General features: G+C 41.6%; 1 protein-coding gene across 2 annotated transcripts in view; it reads right to left on the bottom strand.

Moving 5' to 3' along the window:
* Nucleotides 1–23756, bottom strand: part of il1rapl2 (interleukin 1 receptor accessory protein-like 2) — a 259705-nt gene extending 235949 nt beyond the window's left edge. For both annotated transcript variants that reach the window (XM_052071453.1, XM_052071461.1), the window contains exon 1: nucleotides 22712–23756. The gene's annotated coding sequence lies outside the window, so the exon portion shown is untranslated. The remainder of the gene's footprint in view (nucleotides 1–22711) is intronic.
* Between the last annotated feature and the right edge of the window lie 546 nt (nucleotides 23757–24302).

The following is a 24302-nucleotide window of genomic DNA, read 5'->3' as shown; positions in this document are numbered from 1 at the left end:
CTGTTCCTCATACAAAGGCGAAACGTCAAGAGATCCGCCCGGCCGGTTAGATGGCCATGAACGTAACATCCATACTCCTTTGTTTATTTATTTTAAATGGAAAGGATGTATCCTGACCCGCATCACAGACAGGCTTCCGCCTTCGCATGCGGTGGCTGACAGCACCAGCCTGGTCTGACGCAGAGCAAGCAAAACAGGCATAGTCAGTGACGGATTAACGGACCCTCCGTTAATATTGACTGTTGTGTTTTTAATAATGCTGCTTCCGGGCCCCGCACACTCAAAATGTGGCAAGCGAGCATCTGGGGCATCGCCAGAAATTTGTCAGTCGGGTGGCCAGGGTGGCAACATCTCACCGATGGGTGGTCATAAGCGAGGAGTTTGCACGAGGGAATCTTGGATGCCGGATCTGAGAGACAACACCCCAGGTAGGTTAAGCATTGTCTAGATTAGTAGAATTATGATAGCAGCAAAAAAGCGGTGAAGGATCTCCTTTGATGCTCGAGTGTCTCGCTACATGTTCATACGATGTTTGGCCACACTGCCATTTGGTCATCTGTTTTGGCATCAAGTTCAATATGGAATTACTCTATAACTCTATAAAATGACAAAATCCGACTTCAACGGACAGTTAGGACGGCAGAAAAAAATCGTTGGCACCGCCCTACCCACTCTTGAGGACTTGCACACTGCAAGAATCAAGACAAGGGCATGGAAAATCCTCCTGGATCCCCCGCACCCTGCCCACCACCTTTTTCAGCCACTCCCCTCAGGCAGACGCTACAGATCCATGCGCACCAAATCCAGTAGACACTTAAACAGCTTTTTCCCTCTAGCCATTAACTCCTTAAACAGTCACTGACATAGTCACTCTTCTTGCACCACAAAATGGTACTACAAAACTACTGGTATACTCTAAAATGGTTCAATGATTTTGTTGTTTACGATGATAGTAGTGCAGTGTGTTCTACCGGAGACAAATTCCTTGTGTGTTCTACATACTTGGCCAATAAAGATGATTCTGATTCTGATTCTGAAAAGGATTTGACTTCCCCTGACATGTTTATGCTGAATGTAAATCATTGAAGCACAACAACTACTCAAAGCTGTTACGACATGTTTTCTAAACTTGTATTACGTCTGCTTTTCCATACGACAATGAATTTCAGTGCAGTAATGTAGAGGCGTTCACTTTACTGTATATCCCGTTTGAATTTGGAGGAAACAGCTGAATGGTCGTACTCATTCATTTGCTGATTAGTTTTTTTTATGTACTCTTATTTTGCTGTTCTAAAAAAATCACACGCCACAATATAAAATGTTACGGATAATGCCAGTGAAAGGGTGTCACGTTGTGCCCGAAGCGATGGAATTATTGCTTCGTGCACAACAAAATAACTGAAAAGGTGAATCCCCGAAATAGCAGACACAAAAGATTTTGTCAGAGAACAAAAGGAGTCTTTAATGACGAACACAAAATACCCGACAGGGAGAATAACAAAAAACGCTGGTCAAAATAAGGACTAGGGATAGAATAAAGGGAACAACAGAAAATGCTTGCGGAAAACAAATGGCAAGGAAGGTCTGATTAGACGATTATATAAATTTTGTACGTAATAGGAATAATGGCGCGTAATAACAGCCACAAAGCTAAGAGGCAACAAATAATCCAAATAGTAATTTGAGCGAGAGAATATTGGCGCGGCGTGGAATTCTCCGGCAGTGAGTAGACTGCCAGAGCGTTCAAATAAAGGCTGAGCAATTACTGTCAAATGGGTGACAGGTGTGTAAACGGCGGGCAGAAAGCCCGCCCCCTGCTGGCAAACACGGGACGTGACAAAGGGAAGTTATTACCATTGCATTACATGCGTAAACGACCATTTGCACCAAATTGCCCAACTCTAGGCTATAAATTGACCCCCATATTTGAAACTGTTTTGCTGAAGCTCGTTCATGCAATATTTATCCAAGACCTTTTTTTCCAGCGCCTGAGAGAGGAAATCACAACAGAGGAGCCCACCAACTGCAAACTGCTGAGTTTGAGTTGTTTTTATAGGGAGGAATTAAAAAGTGCTGCAGAGCACTTCCAAACACGGCTTTCCAAACAGCATGCATGCTAACAATATTTGTGGTTTCCACGCAATGCCACATGTATAATATACAATGTATAAGCACAGTCCATTGTTGTGGTTATTTTCCATTTGATTTGGTGCAGGCGAATATGCTGCACTTTAGATGTATTTCCATCCTCAAATCCACTTACGAGAAGTCACTCTTATATAAGTTTGTGATATGGAAACACTTACACACACTTAACATCAAAACTGAATATGGCTGCTTGATGTGAGGGTGGATGTACTTTGATTTTGCCGTCATAGAAATAAGCTTTTATAATCAAGACTCTTTGTGTTATGCTGCTTGCTGCTGTGACCTGTTGAAGAAGGTCCAAAAGATTTTGGACCATTTGTTGCAAATATCTAGTGCCATTATTCTGCCGGCTGATAACTCATAACAAAAAAGAACATAAGGGATCTACAAAGTATCTACGTGGCCTTTCCTTCTCTAAACAAGCCTAATATGTCCCATGTCAGTAAGTGCATAAAGTTGAAAGCATGGCACCATCCCACCAAGCTCCCATCATGCAACGCATGATAATCTGTATACCAATTATACTATGATAATCTACAAATTAGCCATGATGCAGGTAGACTTGTGCATTTAGCAGGTGTTTTACAACAGCCCACAACTTGACTTGACCAGTCAGATTTAATTATGCTGCACATTTAGCACTGTCTCCTCTGGCCACAGACGAGATGGGGGATTTGTCCCTTCCATTTAACTATGTCATTTAATCATACAGATTCCCACTGACACTACAGAAAAACATGGTGAATTCAATAGTATGGAGCGGTCCATGGAGGTTTGTTTGACACCAAGCATGGTTTCGTTATATTTTTAGTCAAAACATAACAGCCTTCCTTCCAGGATTATCTAGTAAAGAAAATGGTATTATCTAGTCAATTAAATTCAGCAAAATCTTGTTTGTTACTTGGACTTGGTCTTGTGTATCAATTTCTGTTCATTTTGTGTACAATTAAAAACAACTTATACTTGTGTCTTGAAATTGTATTTACCTTTTTTCAGTTTTTAACAAATGCATTTTTATGTGTTGAATTCTTTTTTAATCGTATTTTTATTTTTCACTAAGGAAGGGTTTGATGAATGTGTTTATAAACTGGTTGGGTTCAGTACCTCTGACAAGGTTAAGAACCACTGATGCTTGAGAGGTGGATAAAGCTCACGGTTACTGTTAAGTCCTTTACAGATGCAGAAAACACTACCCAATACAGCTGTTAGTCACATGTTGAACGACTCTTTGAAAAGTCTCTTTTGAAAAACTCTTTATGCCACCTTTCCTTAACCTTTGTTGGATGATGTCATCGGGTCTAGGAGCGATGAAAAGGTGTTTCCTTTTAAAACACAGGAAAGGGCAATACAGGTTCAAATGAATTCGACTCCATTTGATGTTGTCCTGTGGTTGTGAGTCTAGCTCAACTCAAGCTCTACTTTTCAAAATAAATTAGCTTCATGGTAAAAGAATATGAGAAATATTAGCTTCATAGTAAAAGGAAGACGTTACAGATACGAAATGTTTTTGTGAAGGATCACAAATGTTTTTCATTGCTCAGTTTCTACTAAAAGACGGAAATGTGTCGTCTTGAATATGAAACTCGAGCATCTTCGCATAGTCCGTCAACCACGGCAGTGTCCTGTTGCTTTAAATGTTGCTGCTGTTATGAATTGTTGGTGATATCCTTTCATAAAGGTTGACCAAGAGTAACCTTTGCAAAAAGGTGGCATAAAGGTTGCACCCAGGTACCTTTCATAAGCACTTATAGATTTCGAACGATCCTATCTTTTGGGACTTCTCATTTTTAGGATTAGGATAGGAAAGGAAATTTCCAATCATCTGGAAAATGGGCAGTTTCAAACAAAATTTGCACACGATGCACATCACTTACACAACTGCAGAGTCTTTAAATCGCAAACTTCCACAGTGCACATCCAAATACAAACAACATCAGCGGTAATATGTCTTTTTTTCCCCTTTGTCAGAACACTGCATTGTGCTGAGCTCTTAAAATGTTCATGCACAAAGATTAAAAACGGCATGCATGCCCATGTTAGACTCTGATGAAACAATTTGTGCCTGGCACAGCCCATGCCCTTTCATTCAGCTTGGCCTGGCAGACAAATTAACTCTGGGACTCAAAACATACACAAACACACAATCAAACTGCAGACTTAACAGCTCCGATGCGCCTGAAGATATCAGTACTTGCGCGACATGAAAATATGACATCTTAACCCCACACACTAAATGCATAAACAGGGCTGCGAAACACACGCCTACGTAGACTCAATCCACATTCGTCAGGCCTAATCTTGTTTGATCAAACAATGTCCTCCGGTATTTCTTGGAGTGCATAAAAGAGACGAGAGCGAGGGATGCTTGCACGCACAAAGTCACAGGAGGAGTCCTGAATGCATGTTCACGCATTGAGACACTCGAGCCACTTTCACACTGCATTGCCACAAATTAGTGCATCGGAGGCTTTACTGCAGAGTTTAGACTTATTCTTTGAGACACGACCCATCGGGTTTCTTGAACTTGCGCACAAGGTGAGACGTAATGCTGCTTTCTGATGATTAGAGGCATGACGACTTCAGCGTGACCGTGACAATTACTTTTCAAAACAAAGGGACGCGAAGAGCGAGTCGCCGCACTCTCTTTGCGCCTTGTGGTGTTCCGTCGCTCTCACATCTCTGATAATCCATCGGAAGTCTACAAATTGCCGGTTCGACTTCAATAACCCTTACCACATTGGTCACTTAACCAAATCCCATTTAGCCAGGAAAAAAGCCAATAAAACATGTGCATGTTTGAGGTCAAAGTTGTTAAAAATGTTGCACGATATCTTTCTTCAAATTGCGTGAGCACCTCCATAATTGCAAAAATTGGGCTTCAAACAACATGAACATGATTTAATTTGGAGATGATGAAACAATCCCAAATTATTTTGGGGATATATAAATACCGGGTAATATCAATTTCTGATTCAGAATGTGTTCTTTTGTTGACTGTTATGATCAAATTTGTGTCCATGATTGTAATTTGACAACATAAAATTATCAAAGACATGCCCGTTTCTCAAATTGGGTATAATAGTAGGACAAAGGTTGTTTTGTTTTCTACATCTGCCAAAAAGATCTTGTGTGGTCAAACAAATTATGGCTGCATGCCTGCTCACAATTCCCGGAGCATAGAACGGTTACTGGCCAACCTCCCTTTCGCACTCCAAGGATCCGGCTCAGCCTAATATAGTTTTTTTTTTTTATTCCCCAAACTGAGTTGGGTCAAAAAGGGTATCCATTTGGAAGACATGAATGACCTGAGTTTGGCCGTGACTTCGGGGGTCCGGAAGATGCCATAAGAATCCGACTAGTTGTGCATTAAAGCGTGGCAGAGAAGGCTGGGAGATGACTTTGAAGAGGAAAACTGGTAGTCTGACACACCATACGTGTATTATGAACTGCTTGCATCAGAGTCATTCAGCATTGTTTGGTTAATGCTCATATTAGCCTGTATAGCATACAGTATATACCATTGAAAGAGGTGGGATCTTTTAAGTACAAGACATTTTTCAAAATATTTGAACAACTTTTCATTGGAGGGCATCTTTTTCCTCTTCAACTGATGTCAGAAACCTTGAGGTGGAGCTTAAGGCCTGAAAGGAAGGGGAAAACGCCTTCCTTTCAGGCCTTCAACATCATGAGCCTGCATACTGGGAACAGTTGTCCTTCCCTGGTGAACATTTAACGTAGATTTAGTCTGTCAGCAAGATGGGCATTTTTCTCTTCATTCATTCATCTTCCGATTCATCTTTTTCGTCTAAATTCACAACCCTAGTTCTTTGTTTTTCTTGATGACAAAAAGGAGGAATAGTTCTTATATTTTGCAGTTGTCTTCCAATTAAATAAGTCATCAAATATGAGGACTAAAAAATGATTGAGAAACAAGATATAAGGAGTGGAGGACAGTGATGATGCTGATACGTGGACACTGACACGATGCGAGAGGTGATGGGGGAAACAAAAATGAATAAATAAATTAATTAGCATTACAGTACATCAAATGCAGTGGCACAGTGATTGACTGGTAAGCGCATCTGGCTCATTGTGTAGCGGTCATGGGTTCAATTCAGGGCCCCGGCTTTCATGTGTGGAGTTTGCATGTTCCCCTCTTGCCTGGGTGGGTTTTCTCTGGCACTTCGGTTTCCTCCCACATTGCAAAAACATGCGGTCGAGGTTAATTGAACAGTCTAATTGTCCTTAGGTGTGTGAGTGTGGTTGGTTTGTCTATGTGTGCCCTCCGAATGGCAGGCAACCAGTTAAGGGTTTCTTGCCTCCTGGCCAATGACAGCTGAGATTGACCCCAGCACATCCGTGACCCCAGTGAGGATAAGAAGTTCGAAAAATGGATGGATGTTAAATACATAGCGATAAAAAGGGAGAAAACGGGCAGTGTGTCAAGAGAAAAAGTCCGACACAGAATGTGGAAATGAGTATTGATAGCAGAAGACAACACACAATGTAGAGTCAATAATTAGCTGCTGCTTAAATATCTCTGGCGTTCAACGTAACACACACACACACACGTTTCAAGCGCAAAGGCAACTTGTGTACGACACACTTAAGCAGATGCTGTCTGCTGTGTGCTAATTAGATACGCTGTTCTCTAATGCAGGAGAATAAGTAGAACAGTCATGGATGCAAAAGTCTTTCTTTTCTACATTTCTTGCAGTGTTTCTATAAATATACAGTATGTCTCTGCCCTTTCAGTCTTTCCCTACCATCCAACTTGTGTTTGTGTGTGCAAATTTGACTGTGAAAGTTCAATGCTTGGAAATGTCATTTTCAGAGGTGTTTTTAAGCACAGCAGGTTTGGCTTTGACAGAAATAAATAGGAGGCTCGACCATACCATCGTGTGTGTGTGTGGTGTGTGTGTTGTGTGTAATATAATTCATTTAGATACTGTTTGTTAGCAGTGGTGGGTAGAGTAGCCAAAAATTCAAGAGTACTATTACGTTCGGATAAAAGTGCTCAAGTCAAAATAAAAAAAGTAGTAATATTTAATTACCGTACTATATTAAGAGTAAATAAGCAGTCAGTGCAAAGACTGCTCAAGTACAGAGTAACTGTTGAGCAACTTTGGATGTTTATTTTTTCCCCCCCCCCATCAAGCTTAACTACACAAATCTTAATTACTACCGATTAGGGACAGGCACATCTGACTGATTGCAATAAGTACAGCTTAGTGATGCCGCCCACCCCTCAACCAGGTTAGACTGCGGATGGAGAGAACACATTACGAGTAGGCAGAAAACACAGGGCATGACATAAATACAATCTCCATGTTACTGTTTGTTATTTTTGCATTCTCCATTAGAAATTTCAGAGATGGAGAAATTCTTCTTTGTGTAGGATTCTATTAAGTTCTCACAGAAGTACTCACTCACGGAAACACACACACACACGCTACTGTATGTGCAGCCAAAACAAGTAGACAGCAACATTCTTTCTCAAGTTACACATTGAGCTTTTGTAGGCTGAAATGTGCTCATCTGCGCAGACGCAAAGGACAGTTTCCGATAAAGTTGATATTTTTCATACACTTACATGTAAACAACATGGTCTTACTGTGAAGCCGGGGAAATTGTGCCTCTTGAAATAAACCACATTATTATTCCTTGGGGTGAAGTTAGTCAAGGAGCGGCATGTCCATGTTTTTAGAAAGTACACAACATCGTGCCAAGATCATCCATTTTTAATGGCATTTCGAGAATAAATGTTCACCTCATAAAACGGCATTGGGTACTGCATATGCGCTTGAAGAAAAGCAAACTCAAAACCCTGTGTGAATAAAAAATGTCGCGGCCTTCTAACTAATAACCGACTTTCAGAGGTATTTTGTCTTTTCAATTGAAAGGGAAAAAAGCAACATGGTGCTGGCTGAGTGTACTGCAGTGAGCAAAATACAGCTGCCATTATCGTTACTTTGCATTTCATTCATAAAACAGAAATCCGAAATCATGGCAAAGGGGTTGGCGATAATCTCCGAGACCGGAATTGAGGTACATGTCTGAGAAGTGGAAACAAATAAATAGCTTCCTTTGGAACAATTAGTGCATTTGTGAATGGGAAAAAAAAAAAAAAAAATCAAAAAATAGACATGGAATACTATCACATTAAATAAACATCAAACAGTGTCATGGGCACGAGAATGATCTTTAACTAACTGGAAAAGGACAAGGAAGTTGCATGGATACAGCATTCCTATTGCAAAGCTAGGGAGTCGTGACATCACTACTGTACACGCGCGGCCAGCCCTCCTCAGCAGACCTATTCTGATGAATGAACAACTCATGCACGAATAGATCATAGATTATTTTGTGCAAGTTGTGTGATGGCGTTTCATTCACATGCGGGTGCAATTAATCTATGGCTCCAATGATGTTTGACAAGCCCTTCAGTTCATCTTGTTGGTTGTGTCTGTATAGATGTTCTATCTGTTGCCCTACCATGAGGTTTTGTATGTACGCATGGTCAGAGCCTCACGCACAAGTTCTCCAATGGCTAGATCGTATATTTTGCATGGGAATGTTCATAAACACGCTTTGCGCACATTTTGGTGCGCTTGAGAAATTGAGGCCTCAGGGATGCGTGACCAAATGAATAATGCATACGAAAATAAGATTTGGAGAATATCTGAGAAAATTCTAACTTTCCTCCTACACTTCTGCACGTTACAGTAAATGACCCAGGTGGCGTTATTGCGTACACCTCCCTGATCCCTCTCTGTTCTATTCAGCAGTTTAAAGCATTCCAATCCAATCCCGTAGATTATTTCTAAAAGAGGCCTAATGATCTGGGTAAAGAATGGATTTCCCTTTGGAATTAATCGATTGATTGACGGCGCTCGACGAGGCAGCGGTCGGCAAGTGCTCTTCAGGAGCCTTGCTTTTTTGTTGTTTTTGTCTTTTGTTTTGTCACATGGTGTATGTTGTTTCGTCGTGTGGATCTGATGTGGACTGCTTTCAGGGTTTTTTGGCCACGACATTCGTCAAAGGAGAAGAATCTGTGCTTGGTGGTTGCGCCTTCTCGGCAGTACGCCAGTACCAGCATAGATTTTGATTGGGACGAATGTCGGTGCCATTTGACTGTCGGTGCAGCATTTTCACGGCCCCGTTTTGTTCAGTGGAGATGTCGGTGCTGTTGGACAATCTGCGTTGGTGCGGCTGGATGGACGGCTGCTGAAGTTGAGGATGTGGAGAGAGGAGCGTCGGTGCGGAGCGCCGATGCATATTTGGAACCGAGAGCCACCGCTTGGAATTGAAATGGATTTACATGGCACAGGAGAAGTTAATCAATCTCTTTTTTTCTTCAATGGATGCTACAGCTTTTTGTTGACTTTGAAACTTAGCTTGTAGCTGACGTGTGCACATTTTGAGCATGACATCTCTGATCCACTGGTGAAAGGACACTTTGATTCTCTGCTGTTTCATCTTAAACTGCTTTAAACAACAAAGCGTATGAGGGAAAAGTGGTTAGGATTGCACGAGTGGCTGTTTTTTATGTTGTGTGTTGTGTTTGTTATTTTGCTTTATGTTAACCGTTTGTTAAGCGCTTTGTACAGCTGCAGCTGTTGTGAAAGCGTTATACAAATCAGGATGTATTGTATTGTATTGTTATTGATTTGTGACAGATCAGCTGAGAGCGGAGAAATAAATGGATAAGTCAAGACTAAAGGAAAAATGGTCACACACTGCATTCGTGTATATTTGAAAGTTTCCATAGTCAATCGAGTCACAAAGAACGGTATAAATGAACTGACTCAGTGCCATATTTGTCTCCCTCATCCTTCATATGTTTGTGATTTTGGGTGAGTTTACTCTGTGGGCATCTGTTAGTGGAAGGAAGCTCTGTGATTTGAGTCTGTCTTAATGTGAGTGTGTGGCTGAGAAGTGACACAATATGGCACCATTACGCCACTTCTAATAACATCACATTCAGCACGGCGTCTTTCAGACCATAATAATGTCTGCATACAATACTGTGTGCATGTAAGCACACTTGTAAATTTGTTATGGATGCCGAGTTACAGTGACCAGAGTCCTGTGTGTGGAATATTCTTGTATATCTCTTGAGAGGTTTATCTTTTATATTTTGATTTAATACGCTTGGTTAAAGAGAGGTCGAATGAAAACTACATGTGTTATGCTCAGTGGAGCACATTTGCAGGGCTGGGTTTCCTAAAATGTATTTACGGCTATCATATTTCACAACAGTCTTCCTTGTCACCCATCAGAGGAAGCATCACACAAAAAAAAAAGAAAAATCCAATGAATAAGCAAAACATCTGCACAGCTAAACCACTTCAGCTCACTGAACTGAAGTGTCACAAGATATAAAGAGGTTGAAAAGGAAAAAAAAGCCAAGACAACAATACGGCGTGGAGTATTACAGAGATAATACTCTTTTTCAGATTCCATTTCAAAAAACTTTATTTATCCCCGTGGGGCAATTAGACAATCTTGTACAAAACTCTGAGACACCGTCTTCAAGTCACAGGATTGAGACATTACATTCATGACTCTCCCATATGGAAACACCATATGTGCCCATCAATTAAACATACAAACGCATAACTAATAACCACACACAGTCTGCTGAGTGACACAAAGACACACTAACACCAAAGAATACCCACACAAAGTTTAGTTGATGTAATGACCCATTTGGCATTGAGAAACATCCGTTTAGTAATCCATTATTTGGTGTTGGATATATTTCTCACAGACATCGTCAGGTCGCCATTACCGTACGCGTTTATGGTGAAAGGATTGTCCTGTACATACCGATTGATTTGAAGTGGTGAATTTGTTGACATTGTTTTTGGGTTGCGTTTGCAGCGTCCGTATGTGCTTGGTATGAGTTATCTAAAAGTGTGTGTGTGTGTGTGTGTGTGTGTGCATGTGTGTGTGTTTGTGTGTCTGCATCAAATGACAACCACCTCCTGATTTTGTAATAATGTTTATTCATCATTCGAAAATGTTTTAACCAGTTGAATGAATGAATCTTTTCTTTCTTTTAAAATGTAGGAAATTCCTCCAATACATTTTCACAGTCTTTGTGCAATACCGGTACTATTAAAGTACCGGTAAGGACAATTCAGTTATTTGTTTTTAAGATTGATTGTGGTGTATATTAACTGTTAACAATGTATTTTTTCACATAATGCTGAGCTTAAATGTAAACATTTGTGAGGACAGTGCAGCAATGTGATCGCCAAGAAAAAATACATTTGTAACAATGCTGACCCCGCCTTATCTCCCCCTCCCAGGCCAACGCCCACTACTGCCGTGCTCTGGAGAGAACCCGGCCCATTCTTTCAGTGCTGAGATTGATTTAAATAAACATTGACAGAATAGAATGGAACAATTGAAATGATATCGGCGAAACCCTCATCGCAGATAAACGAGATGAGCTCCAGAACAGTTGACATTACGTTTCATTTCAATAATAATGCCTGTGTCAAGCAGACTGTTTCCCAGTGGGAACATTGAGATCTCACATATGCACAGCTACCAACATGGCGATTTACTTGGCCTCGACGTTGGATATTAAATTTATGTGAATTTATCCCTGAAAACGTCATGGAACTAATACTTCATCAGTATTGGTTTCATGAAAATACATCAGGGAAACACACACACACACGTACACCCATTTAATTTTCCTTAATATTCCCTCTGCACCCATTTTAAAACCTGCTCTATTGACACTACAATAGTCCACTGGGAGCCTGAAGAAATAATCCGAAGGCAAGATGTATTGCTCACACACACACACACACACACACACACACACACACACACACACACACACACACACACGCAATATGTTATTGTGCAGACAAGTCCTCTTGCACACACACCAAAACATTCTTACTTATACTGTATATCTCTCTCACGCACGCGCGCACACACACACATTTGCAGGGAGAAGGAACCTATTTAAATGCTAAGTAAACAGTCTCCCTTTTGGGGGCTATGTGATTATACAGCGGATTTCATAAGCAATGTTTCACAAATAGATTTGCACATGTAGAACTTAATTACAAGCGGCCTCATTTCTCTTTGTGTGTCATATTGCCAGGAATAAATCTATTGAAAGAGGTGGGATTACCTTCTCCTGTTTGCTTGTAAAGTGCATGTAGCTGCCGTTTTGATTTGATGACACATTTACACATACAACTTTGAGTTCCGTTTCCAGAATCTCCCTTTGAATTCGCCGTTGCCTTTATTTGAATGTGTGCCCCACTCACGACGGCACGTCAACGTAACAAACTGAACCCAAGTGAGTTGACAAAACTGAGTAAATGAGGTTTACAGGTGAAGGAAGAAAATTGGAATCCTGAATCGGCTGTTGTACCTCCTCTTTCCCTACAAACCCACGTGTTAACATTTAGAAAGAAATGTAAAAGTTCACATCGTGGCCAACGTTTTCAAGCAACGTGTCATTCTATTTGCTGTGAATGGGGGATCAAAGGATTTTGGTAACCTCGAGGAAAGGGCAGTCCACCGTTTTTTTGACCCAAACTCTACTTTTTAAGCAATCAACGTCCAGACAGACACGTGCACACACAAACAACAAGCTTTGAATGAGGAACAAAAAAGAGACATCTCAATCGCTCTGATCGCTGGTGACAAGAAACTGCTAAAAACTTCATGCGATGCAGCACTTGCGCCAACATGGTTAAGGGTGACCTACTAAAACAAAATAAGAATAATTCAATAAAATAATCCTCCATCTAGCTAATATATGAATTTGTCAAAGTTTGTGGACGTGTTTGCACTGGTACGCACTATCCTTTGTGAATAGGACATTAAGAAGGTGCAAACTTTGGGGGCAAATGGAAGGCGGTAGCGGCAGCCGCAGTTCATTCTTTGTGGATTCGGCCCTCAGCCGTTTAAGAAGGTCCTACAATAACATTTTCATGGGCAGGGGCACACGTTGAGTGTGTCGCTCACTGATCCGAGACATTCTACTGCGGCAAAACATAAAATGGAAACCCCTTTGAGCACCGTGTGCACCTTCTGGCAAGAAAAGGCACAATCTTGTAGGCTTACTTTGGCAGTTGCAGAGCCAGTGCCGCTGTGGACTAGCTGGCCCAAATGGAGGTGCTGTTCAGCATGATAATATACCAGCTGCAGCAACACAGTGCAGCCATGCACTTCAGCCCGTTTTCCAAGTTTCTTGCTCCTTCCAACGACTGTATATCAAAGCGTGACATTTGACAAATGACTTATTATTTTTACTCCTTACATAGAAATCGCATGCATCTCTTTGGTACTCAGTCCACTGGATGCAGCAACTGCGTACCTTCTCTTTTTATTCTCTCTCCATTAAAAAAGCCAAGGCTACTATGAACGCAGGCTGACAGAGATAAATGGGAAAAGAGCGAAAGGAGAAGCGAGGAACGAGGGAAGGATAAAGAACTGGAAAGTGGGATGCATGGGAATAGAACAGGGCTCCGTTGTTTATTTTCACAAGCACACATCCAAACAGCGTTTCTAAATTGTGTTCGCTCTGGAGACTGAAAAAGAGTTTTCTCCGAGGACAAAGAGGTTAACAGATCATTTTTAAACCCGCACACCCATACATCTACACAAGAAGGGATGGAATAGGTGCCCGTCTGTAACAGAAGAGTGGGAATTTAATGGGGTTAGAATGCGTGCATTTCGACGAGAAATAACCTGGAAAAAACATCTCTCCGTCCATTTTCCGAAACGCTTTATCCTCACAAGGGTCGCGGATGTGCTGGAGTCTATCCCAGCTGCCTTTGGGCCTAGGCGGGGGACACCCTTAATCGGTCGCCAGCCAATTACATTGGATCAAACATACCTCGTAAATCTGTGTAAACTGCATCTTGTAAGTGATCAAAACAAAGGCGCAATTCCCAAAGTTCACTCACATGTAAACAGTAGCTGTCCAGAAACTAGTAGGCTGCTGGTTTGCTCCCAGTTTTCCTGTTGATGAACTCTGTTGTACTTCATTTGCTCTTTGAAAAATCCAATAACTTTGCTGCAGGGACAGTGAACTTTGAGTACACCGATGGTACAACAGTGATGCTGTAGATTCTGTAAATGCTGCCCCTAAAGTATCAAATGTTACTTTGACTGTTATTCACTTGTCGGCTGTTCAATTCCAACTTCTCACATCTACCAACATTCTTGCAAATATATTGCAAGTCAAACATCAAGGCCAGAAATATATTTCATCCTATGCAATCCGTAAAATGATATTTTGTTTCCACTTTTATGCCTGTTGATGTATGCATAAACAAACATACCATGACTGTGTCCTGCCTGCTGGGTATAACTCCCCCGCTGTTGATTTTAAATCGTCGAAAACTTGCTGTGACAACTATATTCCTTCGTGATTCACATTTCGCTGTATTTGTTTCAAGTTGTACTTAACTTGCTGACAAACTAATTTAGTGTGACAAGCAGCAAAACCTTTGTTGATGTCTGCACACCATCCTCAGTTCAGATGATGATGCCTGCTCTGCAGCGATACCCTGAGCGTGTGTAAGTAACCAAAATCTGATCTTATAATCATCATCATTCGGCTCATTGGGTTGAGACCGCCACCAACTTCTCGGTTCATCAAAAGTATTCTGAAGTTCACCCCTTTCAAAGCCCGTGTCCCTCAAAATGTGATTGGACTGGGCAAGTTGCTTTTCAGAAGAGGGAGTGATTAAATGGTTTCCGCCTTTGCACATTGTTTTTCTGTCCTGCAGTGTAATGTCAACTGCAGTCAGGATTTTGTTCAATTCATTTGCTTCTGGGGAGAGATTTCAGTATGCCTGTATCTGCTGACATACTCTTGGATTGATCAAGTGGGACTCCGGACAGCCCAAACTGTGGAAAAGAGTTATAGTGACAGGCGTGGATTGTTGTTGGGGTATTATTGGGTATGCTAGATGACTTTAGGGGAAAAAAACAAAGACATTTAAAGTATACTTTCAGTGTCAATTACAATACAAACAAGATACAATCGAATATGAATGCAACTTTGGGGGAAATATTCTCCGGGGCCACACCAATGGGACGAAACTGGACTTGGAGGAGGTATTCATATCAAGAACCCGAATATTGCTCGGTCTCCCATTCAGTAATCCAGCTTCTTGGGCTAACCGAGTACCATCTCCCAGGCAGAAGTCTTCATATCAATGGCAACAGAGATTCTGCTTGAGGAGGGGTTACAGCAACAGATGTCAGGCTGTTGTTAAGGCAACTGAATGCACGAGAGTCACATCCATTAAAATAACAACACAATCATAGGTAAAAATAAAAATATATAGCGTCATAGCTTACAAGAGGTGCAGTTTTATTCGCTCTTGTTCCGCGTTGTGCCCAAAGACAACTACTAATAAGAAACCAATAGTTTATGCAACAATTTCAGAATGTACTCTGCCCGAAGACAGCTGGGATAGACCCGGCACGCCCACAACCCTCGTGAGGATAAGCAGATCAGATAATGAATGGATGGATGTCCAGTCAGCTCCATCAATATTTGGACATTGACACAATTTTCAGCATTCCAGCTCGCTACACCAACACACTAGATTGAAATGAAACAATCGACAAGTGCTTGAGTTCAGAAACTAAGCTTGAATAAGAGGGTATTCACGTTCAAATCCAGTGAACGGGATAGGAATTTATAGGTGCCTCCACCTTTTTAAAGGACAGAATGTAATGGGACAAGTGGCTACTCGGCTGTTCCATGACCAGGAGGTCTAGCAGACTTCAGGCTGTCCTTGATTGCAAAGGATTTGCAACCAATCCGATGACTGTTAGTTTGTCAAATTGTTTTCTTTATCGAATGAATCTGGTGTTGTTTTATACTTTTTTGAAGTTTTTGTTTTCAAATGAAGCATTAACAAAATCAATATCTTCAGCAGTTTATAAAAAGGCGGCAACAGAGAACAAGTTCAATACAAACCAAAAGGCTCAAGAAATACCATTAATCTGTGGCATGTGTGTTTTTATGTACTTATAAAACAATGCTTCGTTCAAATATATTCTAGAACCAACTTCATCTGTTCCTGTACTTTAAAGCTACCTAGTTCTTTGCTTTTTTTTTTTTGCTCTGGGTAATGAAGTAGAATCAGCACAGAAACATGTCAAATCATTTTGGCAAGACGCTGATCTTTGCCATATTACGGCTGCTGCTGTAGCAAGCTGGAACTGCGCTGTTGCTGCTGTGTACACTATTACTCCTTTTGATCACAATCCATGGGGACGAGCCCGTCAGAGGACATTATGTCAACTAAGGAGAGGCTACAGACACTGGTAGATTTGCTGAGGGCTGTACTGGAGAGTCACAGCGATGAAGAGGAGGGGGGAAGCGCATAAAGGAAGGAGAGGGCAGATCTTCGCAGTTCTTATACATTACAGTAGCTTTCATTTGCCATGTATTGTACGGCATGTCAGGTCATCTTCCGAACCGCTTGATCCTCACTAGGGTCGCGGGGGGTCCTGGAGTCTATCCCAGCTGTCTCCGGGCAGTAGGCGGGGGACACCCTGAATCGGGTGCCAGCCAATCGCAGGACGGCATGTCATGTCAAGGTGTCAAAATTAAATCTATGAGTCGAGAATTAAATCGATTAGCAAAGTAAGTGACAACTATTTTCATAATTGAGTAATCATTTAGAGCCATTGTGTCGCTTAAAATTGTCCACATTCTCAGATTCCCTTTTCTATTTATTCAAAATAAGGCATTTGCAAGCATCTGTGTTTGCTTTGGAAAATGACTGAACCAGTGACCGAATCTGTTTCAAAATCTTTTTGAGTGAGTAAAATATCAATGTTGTGAGATATTTCTTAATTGTTTTGTTGTTAATCACTAGACACCACATTAACAACACTAATTGGTTAATAAACACAAATCAAGAACATTTTTGTAATACACGTAAATGCAAATAAAATTTTACCCAATTGAATTAAAAGAATAATCGATTCTAAAATTATTCAATAGTGACAGCCCGAATACAATATATTCCTGTTCCAGGTTTATCACTGCCAGTTTTCGACAGTTTTACCAGGGGTGGTGAGAAGGGTGGCAGGAGGTTTAGTTGGAAGGGTGAAGGTTAAAACCCAGAAAAACACACACACACTTCTAATTCGGGTTTAATTCTCTCCAGTCAAAGTTTTATACATACCACAAGAAGAGTATCACTCAATGTTGAGCACTGGCCTAGTCCGTCCAATTCTCGACGAGGACTGCCACCAACGATTGTTATGCCAGTCGACTAATCAGGATGGTCGTTGCAATTAGTTGAGTAATTGGATCATGGAAATGCTAGCATATTACTCCAGCAAGCAGCTCCTCTTTTACAACCATCAGTATCTTGTAGACCAAATTCTTTAGGGTAGATTCTAATATGATAGAGAGCACAACCATAGTGCCTCAATTAATGTCCAATACTACTGCTCACTAGTGTTTCAAGTAAGTTGTGACACTTGACTGACCATTTGAACATATTAAACACAGACTAGAGCAACCACGAATATCATGGAGTTTATCAGACTGTTTGTAGTCCGCCGGGGACGGTAAGGTTAGAATGGACTTGACACCACCATTTCCTCTTGAAAGGAGGTGTGAGATAAATTCAGATTTTACACATTAGGAGCATTTATAGTAAAATACTGTATTCAGTATTCAGAGATTCATTGCGGGGCGGCCCGGTGCTCCAGTGGTTAGCACGTCGACCTCACAGTGCAGAGGTCGTGGGTTCAATCCCGGCCTTCTAGTGTGGAGTTTGCATGTTCTCCCCGGGCCTGCGTGGGTTTTCTCCGGGTACTCCGTTTTCCTCCCACACTCCAAAAATATGCATGGCAGGCTGAGTGAACACTCAAAATTGACCCTAGGTGTGAGCCTGAGCACGGACGGTTGTTCGTCAATTTATGCCCTGTGATTGGCTGGTAGCGGTTCAGGGTGTCCCCCGCTTACTGCTTGAATACGGATGGGATAGGGATAGGCTCCAGCACTCCCCACGACCCTTGTGAGGATAAAATGGTTCAGAAAATGGATGGATGGAAAGGTAGATAGATTCATATCCAGTGGCGGGGGTGGCAACTTGAGGGTCAAGCCATTTCGTAAAGCTAGCAGCTACCACTCTGTAAAACCGCCAATGAAATTCGCAAAAGCAAAATTGGCAGTTAAACTATGTTCTCGTAGTTGCTGCAACTGCAACCAGGCAATAGTTGGAACCAATTAGAATCTATAGTTAGTCAAATGGATGACAAAAAATTTTTTTTTTAATAGTTTCTGATCTCGTTTTAGAAAAAAAAACATTTACATTCTAATTCGTGCATGTCTAACAAGAAAGTACACCTCAAATCTGACCTCAGCAAACATGATCCGCTATCCGATGCAATTAAAATCCTTCTATTCCTGCAGCCATAGATTTAGACGATGGCGATGACTTAATGAAAACCACCAGCAATGTCCCACAGTGAATATCTACCAGACGTTTCCGCTTTCAAAGCCCCTAAAGCTCTTCACTTTTGCTGCTTGAATTTATTGAACATCTATTTAAAAATAAACATTATATTGTCTCACTTTTGTAAGATGAACAAATACATTGTGCCATGATAAGTCAATGTCACTTCCCTACTAACATTGATCGACTTTCCTGCTTAAAATTAGAAGTTGAAAAGGTGAAGTTGAAATAGCCACAAGCAAGATGAAAAACACAAAATTTTCACAACTCCTCTAACCCTGGATGCAGCAGATGAAAAATGGCTTCGTAGTCAGCGATGCAATCACATTTCCCTCTTTTGTCAAGTAAATTGAGAAAGAGGCCTGTGACCAGAATGACTAACACGAAGACAGTTATAATAGTTGCAGTCCAGACAACGTGACCGCCAAGAAGGCTAACACTGCCAGAGAGTCAGTCTACTCTCAGTGATGCCATCAGTATCGTGTAGCTGGACAGCATGAAATGACACCTCCACACTCGTGCGTTTTACAGCAGCTGTATATTGTTCGCAGCATTCCTGTAAAAACAACCAAAGCATATCCATTTAACACTGGCAAGGATGAAAGCTAAATAAATCATTAACAAACAATCACCGCTCCACATTAATCAACCGTCAAGTGCCGGGCTGTCATCCAAAGCCTTTGTCAGCAGACAGTCATCCTTCTGACAGAGAATATACTGAATCACCAAGTTCTTATCAGCTGCAGGGCTCCATTCTGAACTCTGCTTGTCCTCCACGTTGCTGTGAACTGACCTACAGTCGCCAGAACACTCCCGCAGAAAGTTACTATCGTTTGCTGCGGCAACAGATTTAGACGTTCTTTTTTTCTTTTTGTGTTGCAACAATAGCAACACTACCGCAACCAATTATGACAATGTTAGGTTATGAGAAGTCAGATCCCTATAGCGCGTTTGCCTGCTGGTTGAGTAGAACCTCCTGTGGCTCAAGCCAAACAGTAGATTTGCTTTCTGGACCTGGATTTGACACCTCTGGTTATGTTACTATCATGTGTAATAATTTAGATGAACAGTCAAAAATATGGATGTTTAATAAATACTCGATTTTTATTCATAAGAGTTCAAGACACGAACAATTCTTGAGAACAAGAACAAGATTGGTGACCTGGTCTTCTCTCCCAGCCCTCCCGGCAGTTTGCATAGTCTTGAGCATCTTTATTAGTGTAATGACGTCTCATTTTTTGACCACCGAGAAATGAGCCTTGTGCTCAATCGCTGTTTTTTTTTTTAAATTGGCTGCTCTCGTCGCCAACCTTTTTCTTCACAGCAAAATTTGAAAAAGCCATGACTGAGATTGAGTGACAACATATGTTTTCCTTCCACTTGGTGTCACTTCAGGATTACCTTTCGCCACAAGCTGTCATGCTTGTAGCTCATAAAGTAAACAAACAAAAATCCACACAAAATGTGCCGGGCAACAAAATTGCCCAAAAAGATGTGGGCCACACGAACATTAAAAATGTATGTCTAGAAGTAGACTGCAAAATGTCATGCGGGTCGCAAAGGGCTCCTGGGCCATACCTTTGAGACCACTGACTTAAAAGGTTGAAAATGCAAACACAGATTTGTTTAATACTATTCAACCCCATGCGATATTAAATTAACCCTATGGAAAATGCCAATCGGCCTCTGCAACAAAACAAACAAAATATTCCTGTTACAAAATATGAGGCATTGATCCTTTCCTCAAGCAAGACATAAAATGTCATCGTGTCACCAAAATGCATTTCTTTTACGGAACCTTCACATTTATAAATATAATGTTAACAAGTGAAATACCTTTCTGTCAAATTAATATAAACTAAACTAGTGCGGATAAAACTCTGGATTTGCGTTACATAGTTGAATTGGCACAACAAAATTCTGATATCCATCATCGCAATCTGTGCGAACCTGGCATCGTCGAAATAGGCAAAAAGGTGTGCACTTGCTCAAACAAAATAAATAATGTGTGTGAACATTAAAAAAAAAAACACCAACACGAAATCAAAAATAATTTGCGATCATTAAATGTGTCAATTATTGTGGGGGTTACATACCAGATTATCCCCACGACAGACAACATCTATGAAGTAGCAACCACACCACACACACACACGCCTCACAGTGGCCTTGCTCGTTGAAAATTGACTGCACCTTGCTGCAAAAGAGCCACAATTCTTAAACCCGATGAATTCCCACACTTGAGTATGAGTATCTGTGCACATCTGTCTTCCTCTCTGCTCTTACATACACTCAACACCAGTGGTGCCCAAACCTTTTGGACCGAAGATCGACTTTTCGATCAACTAACCTCCCACGATTGACCCGTTACCACGCACGCGCATACACGACATGATGAGCAACACGGGGGCAACGAACGGGGGCAACGAACTTTTGCAGCCTGTTAACTATCGTAGTTCACACATACCGTTTTAAAGTGCTTCCCTCGGCCCTCTAGATTCCTATTTTTTACCCGTGCCCTCGATGAATTGTACACGAAACAAACTCTGAACGCGAATAATGATAACAATAAAAGATATAGCGCAGCTCGGATCACAAGCTGCAATTGCAGACTGCTGAGCGCTAACAACTTAAGGTGGTGCAGGTCACGCGCCACCGGAGGTTCAAGATTTACCTGCTTTATTTTATTTTATTTCTTAAAATACTTTCTGTGAAAATGAGACTGATATGATGATTAGAGTGCAGTTTACATTAACACCAAAAATACATTACTAACAAAGACACACAAATGGTTCTTTTTTTTTTTTCCTCCTCTACAATCCTCGCGATCAACTTTGGACCAGGCGGCGATCTACTGGTTGATCGCGACCGACGTAATGGGCAACACTGATATACTCCATTGCAACACTCCATCTGTTCTCTAAACAGAAATTCCCTCTAATGCTCATACAGAGAAGAGGACTTCAAGATAGGGGGGGAGGAGAAAGAAACACCTGCTGGGCTGTAAAACACTCAGACAAACAGCGTCTGTATTTGGAAAGTTTGAACAAATTACATAATTATACAGTGGATTTCCAAAAAGCGGCTTTGGTTGACTGAATGGAAAACCGCATAAACGGGCTGTTTTGCTGTCGTTTTTCTGCAACACAATGTAATGGATGTTTGGGGATTTCTGTTAAAAGTACAATTAAAAGAGCGTGCTAATACATGGTAAACTAAAATAAAATTAACATCCACAGTATCGGGTGCACCCGGGTCCTCCATTAGGGCCCAATACAAAGAGTAGTATCAAAGGGCAGGTTGTTGTTTGGCCTAGTCAGAGACTTTTATTTGTAGCAGTTTGTACGACACGGAGGTGTTTGGGTTGTGTTGATATGTAATGAAGCTACATGGGGGAGGGGCAAACCAATAGGAACAGCTCTGTGATGCAAGTCCAGCACCCTACTAATAAACACACAAATACACATCTTGTTCAGAGGTGTCACAGCTAAATCGAGGCCCCCATAACTGATCGTCATGAAGCCCCCCGACCGACTTTTAATTGGGGGTAGGTGGTGGACTTCACAGACCATGGGTCATGTTGCAGGACCCCGAATGACTTCATATTTTTCCTCACAGATCAGTAACCTGATCTTGTTTGGATGTCCAATATCTGACAGTGTCAATCAAACCAGTGCAATTTGATCTTTTTTCCTGTGTTCCTAATAATGTGACCCTTTGTCGTCCATTCAGCGAGCGCTGGGAAGTACAGTGCCATGGTTTTAGGGGAGCCAGATACAAAACGGTCACGAGGAAGTAAGGAATGCATCTTGTGAAAATCTCTTTTTTTAACCAGAACCTGAACTATGAAATGCCTCTTTTGTCGGTTTATCCCTCGATGGACACATACGCACGAGTAAAAACATGCAAACTATCGCTGGCACGTATGCTCACTTAATCGGTCGTTATCACTCGTGCGCGAGGGCACGCACGCACGCACACGCACACACGCACACACACACACACACACACACACACAACTTGTCAAGTAGAAACGTATGAGCCATGCGTAAAATAGAATTGTGATAACTTCTTACCTGCGATGTGAGAGGTACACGCTCAGTCTCCAAAGGGATGCCAATGACAGAATCTTGACCTGCGCAGGATGTTGCAGTTTTCGAATAATCCAACCTCTCTCTTCTCTTCTCTTCTCACCGCTGCAGCCAAACGATTACTTCGAGGAGATCGCGTGCTCTCATCCCCCTCTCGGTCAAAAGCGATTCTCCGAACCTCTGACCGAACTTTTTGGGTTTTAGAAAGCGTATTTAAAACACCTTTCCCTTTTCTCCACTCTTTTGAATAAGACACGGACTACGGTCGGTCCTTCTGTATTTGTGCATTACTCTGGAGCAGCCGGTCCACTTTTACGCATCCAAAATGCAGAGATTGGCTTCCGCTCGAAAAAAAATACTAATGAACGATCAGACGGAGCGCGGATGCTTGTAATTTTGGCAATGTAGAACTTTGTGCCCTTCATTCTCAATGCGTAGTCGTTGTCATGACGTCTTCACTTGCCCAGCTGAAGTCGATTGGTTGGCTAATTGCTTGCCAAAAAAATGCGCAAGGTGTTATAAGAGTCGCCGTCACTTTCCTCCGATATATTCCAAATGTCAAAATGCAGTCCCAAGGAAAAGTCGTGTTTCACGCAAAGGTGCCCGCTGATATCGCTCCGAACATTCAAAAATACCTTCGAGCATGACAAGCTCGAAGTTCTACTTCCCTAGACGTGCTGTCAGCTTTTTTGAAATGTACTTTTCTACTTAAGTCCACAAAAAACGCTATCATAAAAATGGGTTCGTCTTCTTCTCTTTGCTGCATTAGGCGCTTGAAGGTGTCTTTTAAATTACCTCCTGCAAGGACAAAAAAAACGTTTAGAAGCCTCGAGTCACTCCTTTTGCATTCCTCTCCTCACCGAGGGAGGAGAAGGGTTTAAGAGGATGAGAGGTTAAAAGAGAGGGTTGATGTCTTCGCTTTCCACTAAAACGGATCTTCTGGGATAACAAAAGGACGGGGAAGAAGATATGAGAGAGGGGGCTACGACGCTTATGTGACAGATCAACTCTACTTTTCTCAGTGGAGGAATGCGCCTCGTCCTCCTCACCCCACCTCCTTCTATACGTCTCTCTCACCTCAGGTCTACTGGGAGGCTCTGATACAAACTAACTTAAATAAGTATGCCGAAATGTGTCTTAAAAGAGAATTTGGTATGCGGTTGGCTATTTTATGCACTACATTTCAATTCCTTTATGACTGTTTCGTTGAAAGACATGGGGCAAACATCAAGGGCGCTGTTCTCTTCAGCACCACAAACCAGCACAGTCGAATCCACACAGAACACAGAAAGGAGACATTTTTTTCCCTTCTCGCTTTTCATTAGTTAAAATGATGCATGCTCATAATTCTGTCGCCAAAAGCCACTGACCAAACGAGGGATATGAAAGAGAGAGTGTGAAGGAGCAATACAGTACGAAGGTTTTTAGCGTGAAAAGAGCCACTGTGCTGCCCCCTTTTGGTTACAAAGAGTCATGACGGAGAGATGAGAGTGTTTAATGGACAGCAACTCTGCTCAAGACTAAAGACGCTGCAACAGGGCAGGCAGACAAGGCATTTTCTTCGTCTTGAAGGTGA

This window comes from Hippocampus zosterae, chromosome 1 (genome assembly GCF_025434085.1).
Source record: "Hippocampus zosterae strain Florida chromosome 1, ASM2543408v3, whole genome shotgun sequence".
Classification (NCBI taxonomy): Eukaryota; Metazoa; Chordata; class Actinopteri; order Syngnathiformes; family Syngnathidae; genus Hippocampus; species Hippocampus zosterae.
Note: the sequence above shows the minus strand (reverse complement) of the source record. Positions and strands in the feature narration are given on the sequence as shown.